Raw genomic sequence first — 10137 nt, forward strand, 5'->3', positions numbered from 1 at the left:
CCTCTCGCATATGGTACTCCCTTCCTATGAATACTCATTGCACTCTGTTGCTGTTTGTTCTGTGATACTTCACTCACTTTATCCCAAATTATAACAATTAGTTTAATTTAATTATTTGTTACATATATTTTCCAGCGTCAAAAAAGGATAAAATATAAGAGTTACTGTATTTAGAAGAAAATTGTTACAGAAAATCTAGGCTAAGTGTGGTTATTGAAATTGAAAACAAATTTGCTTTGAGGTTCTTGACAGACAAACAAAAAAGGAGAAAAAGTAATTTCATAATTTTTATGATTTTTATGTTCTTGTTTATTGCCCTAATGGTCCCCCAGCACTTAGTTCAATGCTTGTGCATAATAGAGATTCAGTAAATGCTTATTCTATTGAACTAAATCATGACTTAGTTCAATTTACTTATTAAATATCAGCAATTTTTAAAGAACTCACTATTTTTAGAATATCGAAATCCAACTTGAGATAAAAGAGCATACAATAGAAAGTCCTGATCTTTCAGAGTTTATATTATAAGGGAGATAGGAAAAAATGGAAAGTATTTTAAACTTCCAATATTGTAAAAAAAATCAAAACAAATTTTTTGAGATTAAAAAAAAGAAGAAGAAAAAGAAGGGATAATGTTACCTTGGTTTTAGTATACCCATATTGTTCATATCCTTGTTCCCAAAGGGCCTTGTTCTCTTTCCTTTTATTCTTTTTTCCAAATGCTTAAAGTCTGATCTTCTAGGTTGAATCCAGACTTTTGCCCACTTATTACCTGAATAATCTGAGAAATCAGACCATCAATACTTTTCCAAATATACCAAAATGCAAGCTCTATATTAGCAAAATGCCACTTACAATAGACAAGTTCTTTTTTAAAAAATTATTTTGAAATAATTTTAAACTTACAGGAAAGATGCAAAATAATATAGAAATGATACATGGAACTCCAGCATACCCCCCCCCCCAGATATCCAGAATTACCAACTATAAGCATTTTTGCAGCATGTTTTATATCATTCTCCCCCTCCCCCTCCCCTTCCCCTTCTCTCTCCCTCTCCCTCTCTTTTTTTAGTTGTGGTAACATATATACAACATAAAATTTCCCATTTCAACCATTCCCAACATATGCACAATGTTGTACTACAATGTCTCACATCTGTTACCAAAATTTTTCCTTCACCCCAGAGAGAAACACTGCACCTTTTATGGTTTAACTCCCCATTCCCCCTTAACCTCCCCCATAACCTGTACTCTACTTTCTCTCTCTATGAATTCGCATAGTCTAGTTATTTTATTTAAGTGGAATCGTATGATATCTATCCTTTTGCATCATCCATGTTGTGCATATATCAGAACTTCATTCCTTTTTATAGCTGAGTAATATTTCATTGACTATATACAGTTCACATTTTGATTGGCTATGAATCTGTCGATGAGCACTTGAGTTGCCTCCTACTTTTGGCTCTTGTGAATAATTCTGTTATGAACCTTGGTGTACAAATATCTCTTTTCATCTCTGCTTTCAATTCTTGTGGGTATATACCTAGAAGTAGGATTGCCAGGTAAATGGTAGTTCTATGTTTGGCTTTTTGAGGAAGTGCCAAACTGTTTTTCACAGCAGCTGCACAATTTTACATTCCTGCCAACAATGTTTAACAGTTCCTATTTCTCTGCATCCTCACCAGCATTTGTTATTTTCTGTATTTAAAAAAAAAAAATATCCAGTTTCATGGGTGTGAAGTGGTATCTCATTGTGGTTTTGATTTGCATTTCCCTAATGGCTAATGATGTTGAGCATCTTTTCATATGCTTATTGGCCATTTGTATATCTTCTTTGGAGAAATGTCTATTCAAGTCCTTTGGCTTTTTTAAAATTTGGTTGTTTGTCTTTTTGTTGTTGAGTTGTAGGGGTTCATTATATATTCTGTATATTAAGCCTTTATCAGATATATGGTTGCCAAATATATTCTCTGGTTGTGTAGGTTGTCATTTCACTTTAGTGATAATGTCATTTGATGCAAAAGTGTTTAATTTTGATGTAGTCTGATTTATCTGTTTTTTTTCTTTTTCTTTTATTGCTCATGTCTTTGGTGTAAAGTCTAATAATCCATTGCCTAATACAATGTCCTGGAGATATTTCTCTGTTTTTTTTCCACTTTTTTCCCACTTTTTTTCAGTCTTGTATTTAGGTTGTTGATTCACTTAGAGTTAATTTTTGCATATGGCATGAAGTAGGGATCTACTTTCATTCTTTTTCATGTGGATATCTAGTTTTCCCAGGACCATTTGTTGAAGAGACTATTCTTCTCCATTTAATGGGCCTCATACCCTTGTCAAAATTAATTGGCATAGATGTGTAGGTTTATTTCTTAACTTTCAATTCAATTCTTTTGGCCTATATGTCTATCCTTATGCCAGTACCACACTGTTTTGATTACTATAGCTTTGGAATAAGTTTTGAAAACAGGAAGTGTGAGTCCTCCAACTTTGTTCTTTTTCAAGGTGTTTTTGACTATTTGAGGCCCCTTGCCTTTACATGCGGATGTGATGATTAGTTTTTCAGATTTCTTCAAAGAAAGCTGTTGGAACTTTGGGATTCAGTTGAATCCATGAATCTCTTTGGCTAAAACTGACATCTCTGTTTTTCCTCTCTTTTTCTTTTCCTTTGTTAGAGAAGTTGTGTGGTTACAGAATGATCATGCATAAAATACGAGATTCTCATACACCACCATCAACTAACAATTTGCATTGGTGTGGAACATGTTACAATTGATGACAGCACATTTTTATAATTGCAGTATTAATTAAGTCCATGGTTAACTTAGGGTTCACTGTGTAGTGTAGTTCCACGGATTTTTTTTGTTTTGGGTAATATTGACATCTTAATGATATTAAGTCTTCCAGTCCATAACCATGGAATATCTTTTCATTTATTTAGGTCTTCTTTAGTTTCTTTCAGGATGATTTGTATTTTTCTATGCATACATCCTTTACATCCTTTGTTAAATTTACTCCTAGATATTTTATTGTTTCAGTTTATAAAGTAAATGGAATTGTTTTCTTGATTTCCTTTTAAGATTCTTCATTGCTGATGTGTAGAAACACAACTAATATATTTGTGTTGATCTTATACCACATCTCTTTGCTGAACTCATTTATTAGCTTTAATAGTTTTCTTATAGGATCTTCTAGATTTTCTATATAAAGAGTCATATAATCTGCACATAGGGGTAGATTTACTTCTTTCTTTCTAATCTGGATGCTTTTTATTACTTTTTCTTGCCTAATTACTCTGGCTAGCACTTACAGTAAAATATTGAATGGTAATACCTAAAGTGGCCATCCTTGTCTTGTTCCTGGTCTTAGGGGAAAGTTTTCAACCTTTCACCATTGAGTATGACATTAGCTGTGGATGTTTTATATATGTCCTTTATCATATTGAGGAAATTCCCTTCTATTTCTAGTTTTCTGACTTTTTTTTTAATCAAGAAAGGATGCTGGGTTTTGTCAAATGCCTTTATTGTGTCATTTAAGATGATCAATTTTTTTCTTCCTTCCATTAATGTGATGTATTACATCTATTGATTTTCTTATGTTAAACAACCCCTTGCATTACTAGCATAAATTCCACTTTTTCCCAGTGTATAATCATTTTAATGTGTGGTTGGACTCAGCTTGCTATATTTTACTGAGGAGCTTTGCATCTATATTCTTAAGAGATATTGACCTGTAATTTTCTTTTCTAGTAATATCTTTATCTGGCTTTGGTATTAGATTATGCTGACCTCAAAGAATGAATTAGGAAGTATTCTCTCCTCTTCAAATTTTTGGACAAGTTTGAGAAGGATTGGTGCTAATCTTATTTGAATATTTGGTAAAATTCACCAGTGAAGTCATCTAGTCCTGGATTTTTCTTTGTTGGGAGGTTTTTGATTTCCAATTCAATCTCTTTACTTGCTCCTGGTCTGTTGAGGTCTTCAATTTCTTCTTCAGTAACTGTAGGTAGTTTGTGTGTTTTGAGGAATACATTATTTAATTTGTTGGTGTAAAATTGTTCATAGTATTTTCTTAAAATCATTATTTCTCTAGGGTCAGTAGTAATGCGTGCCCTTTAACTTCTGATTTTAGTTCTTTGCATCCTATCTTTTTTCCCACTGTTATTCTAACTAAAGTTTTGTCAATTTTATTGACCTTTTCAAAGAACTAACATGTCATCCTTGATTTTCTTTATTGGTTTTCTATTCTCTATTTTTTTTAAACCTCTGCTCTAATCCTTATTACTTGTTTCCTTCTGCTCACTTTTGGTTTAGTTTGTTTTTCTTTTTTCTAGTTCTCCAGGTGTGAGGTCAGGTTACTGATTTGAGGTTTTTCTTCTTTTCTAATGTAAAAATTTATAGCTATAAATTTCCCTCTGAGCACTGGCCTTTGTTGCATCCCATAAGTTATGGTATGTTATGTTCTTGTTTTCATTTGTCCCCCAATATTTTTCTAATTTCTTTTGTGATTTCTTCTTTAACTCATTTGTTGTTTAAGTGTGCATTATTTAATTTCCATATATTTGTGAATTTTCCTGTTCTCCCTTTGTTATTGATGTGTAGTTTCATTCCATTGGAGAGAAGATAATTTGTGTCATTTGAATCTTTTAAAATTTATTGAGGTTTGTTTTATGGCCTAATATATGGTTTACCCTTGAGAATGATCTATATGCACCTGAGAAGAAATGTTATTCTACTGTTGTTGGATGAAGTGTTCTATATATGTTTATTAGTTCTAATTGATTTACGGTATTTTTCAAATCCTTTATTTCCTATTGATCTTCCACCTAGATATTCTATCCATTATTGAAAGTGATGCATTGAAGTCTCCTAGTATTAATGTAGAGCCATCTCTTCCTGTCTTCAAATCTGTCAGTGATATCTTGATATAATTTTGGGCTCTGTTGTTAGGTGCATATATGTTTATAATTGTTATTTCTTCTTGGTGAATTGTCCCTTTTGTCAATAAAGTGTCCTTTGTTCCTTTTAACAATTTTTAATTTGAGTTGTATTTTGTCTGACAGTAATATAGCCTCTCCCACTTTCTTTTGGTTATTACTATTTGCCTGGAATATTTTTTCCCATCCTTTCTCTTTCAACCTACTTGTGACTTTGGATTTAAGGCATCTCTTGTAAACAGCATGTGGTTGGGTCATGCTTCATTATCCATTCTGCCAATATCTACCTTTTGACTGGAGAATCTAACCGTTTGCATTTAAAGTAACTACCGATAATGCAGAACATACTTCTGCCATTTTGTTACTTCATTTTTGTGAGTCTTTTTATTCCTTTTTGTACCTCAATTCTTCCATTACAGCCTACTTTTGAATTTAGTTTATATTTTGCAGTGAACCCTTTAAAATCCCCTTTTAAATACTTCTGTGCATATTTTTCAGATATTTACTTTGTGATTACCATGGGGCTTAAATTTAACTTCCTAAATCTATAATAATCTCATTTGATTTGATGCCAACTTAATTTCAATAGTATAAACAATGTACCTATAACCCTCTGTCTCCACATCTTTATGTTGTTCTTTCACGCTTAGGCTTCATTCACTTTTTTTCTTCTTCTTCTCCCCCTCCTTCTCCCCCCTCCCCTTCTTCTTCTCCTTCTTCTCCTTCTTCTCCTTCTCTTTCTTCTTCTTCTTCTTTTTTCTCCCCAGACTGCATAATTTCAGTTGCCTTATCTTCCAGTTAGTTGATTCTTTCTTCTTTTAGCTCCAGTATTCTGTTGAACTCCTCTAGGGAATTTTTAATTTCAGTTATTGTGATCTTCATCGCCAATATTTCTCTGGTTCCTTTTAAAGATCTTTATAGATTCTTTTTCATGTATTATTTTGCTGATTTCCTTTAGTTCTTTGTCTGTGTTTCCCTTTTGCACTTTGAACATATTTAAGACAAATTTTGAAGTCTTTTTCTGGTGTGTTCAAACTCTGGTCTTCCTTGTTGATGGTTTCTGATGCTTTCCCTTGTTCCTTTGCATGGGCCATCATTTCCTGGTTATTTGTTTGCCTGGTAATCTTTTGTTGCGCAATAGAATTTTAATATTTTAATGTGCTGTGTTTGGAATTTAGTCATTGAGTTTGCTGTTCCTTAAGCTTGTGTTCAGCTATTGTTATGACAGAGATTTCCTTGAATGCCAGGAGTTAACAGCAACAATAAAAATAATAAACAAAACAAAACAAAAACCCACCTTTCCCAGTCTTTGCATATTAGCCTACATGACTTCTCTCCTTTAGAGCTTATCCTGCCTAACAATGCATCTAAAGAACAGCCTGAGGCAAAAGCATAGAGTTGTCCCTGGTGTTTTCTATATATGCATCTTGTCTTGGGCTTATGTGTATGGCCCTAGGAATTACTCCATCTACACAGATCCAAATGTCCCCTTTCCACCAGGAATCATTCTCTCCTCCCATTCCCAGGTGCCACATTGCATATATGAAAGTCAGCACTCCTTTGCCCCTGGCAGCCACAAACTGACCTCTCTTCTATAGTTCTCCAGCTGCACGATGAACTCAACCACATGCAGGGCAAGCTCTGAGATGGTGAGCCTGCGACAAGTATCCTGATTCTGTCTTTCAGGCTGCCACCAAACAGACTGGCACAGACATACTTGCACCTAGTAAGTACACAAATGTTACTCTGCTCCCTCCAGACCTGGAACTGGAGACCCTCACAGGGAGCCTGGGCCAGCTCTGCACTGATCCAGGGAGAGGTAGGCAAGTTCTTTTTTAGTCCATGTAACTTAAACTTCCATGGCTTTCACAGTGCTGGCATCTTTCCAATATGTTTCTAGAAGCCTCATCACAATACCTTGTACAAATATTGATGGCTTCAGGACTTCATGATTATATTATAATTGTTACTATGAGATTAAATATGTCCTAACAGGTGGAATTACAAAGTTGTTTACTGCAATTTAAAACAAATTTGTAGTATGATAAAAAATAATGTCTTGTTCTGGGATTTTTAAACCACTGCAATGACTAAGTAAGATAAAATTCACCATCTAGTCAATCAAGGTAATTTTAAGAACACAGCATGTATAACTTGTCTGAAAATAGGAATGTAACTGAAATATGTTTGGTTTTTTTAGTCATGTATAAATGTTTGTATACAAATATAGACTAACTTTTTATGACATAATAATTTTAAAACATAAGTACAGTGTTTCATTAATCTTCTTATCATTATTGTATAAATAACCTCTAAATTTTGCATTCTTCCTGTAGTAAAATGTGTTAGAATGGAGGGCAAAAGCGGAACTTCCAGGATCCCCTAAGAGTTTGTGATTCTAAAATGACTTCAGCAGTCTCTGAATGCTTATACCATTGGTATGAATTGCCCTTTTTGTTAGGGATTTTATTTCAGAGGATGATAGTATTGACAGAATTAAATCCCTTGTCCTTCCAGTGGAAGGCAACCGTTAAAAGCTGTTGGTTATCAGATGTTTTCAATGCATGGTGAATTTCTTTTTTAAGTAGCAGAGCCCAGTGGAAAGGGAGCCTCATGAATTGGGAACATGGTTTAACCTCTTTCTATCTGCATGACTTTTAACAAGTGACCTCATTTGTCATTTGGGGATAATAATATCTGCCTTACCAATTTCATGAGGTAAATGAGGTCATATGAGAAAATGTACCTGAAAAGACTTGAGTAATCTATACAATGCTCTGCAAATGAAACAGAAAGCAATTATCATCATTGTTTTAGCCTGATGGGCTGCTGAAATGAATATACCAGAAATGGGCTGGCTTTTAACAATGGGAATTTATTAGTTTACAAGCTCACAGTTCTGAGGCCGTGAAAATGTCCAAATCAAGGCAACATCAAAACGATACCTTCTTCCTGAAGATAGGCTGCCGGCGATCCAGGACTCCTCTGTCAGATGGCAAGGCACATGGCGGCATCTGCTGGCCTTTCCCTTCTCTTCCAGGTTTCGTTGTTTCCAGCTTCTGGCTTCAGTGGCTTCCTCTCTTCCTATGTTTCTCCCTCAGCCTCAATGTCTGTCTCTCTCAGCTTCTGTGTTTTTCTCTGAATTTCATCTTCTTATAAAGGTCTCCAGTAAGAAGATTAGGACCCACCCTGAATGAGGTTACATCTTAAGTTAAGATCCTACTTATCAAAGATTCTACTTACAATAGTTCCACACCCACAGGAATGGATTATTTTAAGAATATAATTTTATGGGGAACAGAAGAGCTTCAAACCATCACAACATCATTATTTTCATTGCCATTATTATTATTTCTGTTAGAAATCTAGAAGGGATCCTTCTTGTCCAGTTAACTAGCTGGTGCTTGAAACATCTCAATGATGTTCTGCATAACTGAAAAGGAACATATTAATTTCTAGGACAGTTCATTCCCAATATTTTATAAGATAGAGGATGTGAGCTAAAGCAAACTCATTTTCAGAAACTTAACAAGTAGAGGAACAAATGCTATAGGAGACTTAGCCCTGTGTTCCAGGAGGTCACATAAAGGTATTAAGATTTGAAACAATCTTTTGGGAGACTTGGAGGAGAATTAGAAGGGAATGAAATTGGGGAGTGTGGGGGAGGAAGGGACTGAAGGGTGGATCTTTGCTAAGACAGGAGATAACCTGTGGCAAAGAAGCACTTCTCTAACTTGGGTCCAGCAGAAACTTGGACTAGACGTTCTGCTAACCTTATAGGATGGGGATAACTGGAGCCCTTTGGAGCGAGAGACCATGCATGAACATTCTCTTTTGATTTCTCTTTATCTCTCTCTGCTGGTCCCACAAAATCCATTAATTAGACTGTCATTGGCCAGGGGCAGGCAAAGGCTCAATGGCCTTGCACACCTCTACAATAACATTTTTTTAGCTGCTCCAATACACGGAACACCTATGACAGGAGGAAAAGCCTCTAGTTCCACATGGAAAGATAATCGGCTCAAAATGCGAAGACTTGATTGTGGTAACTAATATTCCTGAGTTTCAGTCAAAGTCACCTGATTACTAAGAAGGAGAAAAGGATGGGAAGGGTGAGCTGAGATGGCAGAAGGCAAATTTCCCTATTTTACCGTGTGTGCACCATGTGTAGAGGTTGTCTGCTGTGCTTTTGAAAACACAGGTAGCTTTGCTTCACATAATTGAGGATGGTGTTAAAAAAAGGAGTTTTATCTTGGGGCAGAATGAGAGTGCGTGCATGTGTGTGTAGGGGAGGTGGGTGGTTGTAAATGGATTGTCCATTAGAACTGTGAATCTGAATTGCCTCAGATGATCAGATGATTCATCATAATAGTTCTAAGGCTATACAGGGGGGACCTGCATGATTATGTGACTCGATCAAATAATCCACAGTTCTGGGCAAGTCATTTCACTTTGCTGTGGCATAAAGGGATTGAATTAGAAGAGCAATTGCCAGCTCCAAATTCTGTGGTTCTCTATTGAATCATGTCTGTTCAGATCAAATGAAGCTCTCTTTATAGACATGTAGATAAACTCAGAAACAATATTAAATAATCTGGTTGAGGAAACATACCACATTGCAATTAGGTCAGGGTAGCTGTGGGTTAAGGACTTTTTAATGTTATATCAAAACTGAGGGCTGAGTGCTTTTATCAAGAAAGAGAAGGACTTTTCTTCTTTCATCTGTTGTGTCCCATCATTCTCAAAGGAAAGCAGCCACGGGTGATCAGCTCTTGCCAAAGATTTTTAATCCAGGTGAGATGCATATTTCAAATCGTCTGTGATGATTTACACGGCAGTTTATAAGACACAGTGCTGAAAGACTGTCATGGACCCCTGGGTGGAATGTGTTTGAAAAATCTTCTAATTACTTAGTGTTATTACAACCTGCTATGTCAGCTTTTCACTTTGTGACTGATTTTTCTCTTTTTTAATGGATGTATCAAGCCCCAGAGGAAATCAAACTGCAAAATATTGTGCTGAACTAAACTTGAGTCCAAGGTGAGAGGCTTTGGAAAAATACTTGGCTTGATGGGAAGCTAGGATTCTAATAGTGGTGTAAGGCATAGAATACGCCTGCTCATTTCCCCAACTAGTCCCTGCAGCCAAATCTGACCATCTGCCTGTTTTTGTAAATAGAGTTTTATTAGAACACAGCCATGCTT

The sequence above is a fragment of the Choloepus didactylus genome, chromosome 8 (assembly GCF_015220235.1).
Source record: "Choloepus didactylus isolate mChoDid1 chromosome 8, mChoDid1.pri, whole genome shotgun sequence".
NCBI classification, from domain to species: domain Eukaryota; kingdom Metazoa; phylum Chordata; class Mammalia; order Pilosa; family Megalonychidae; genus Choloepus; species Choloepus didactylus.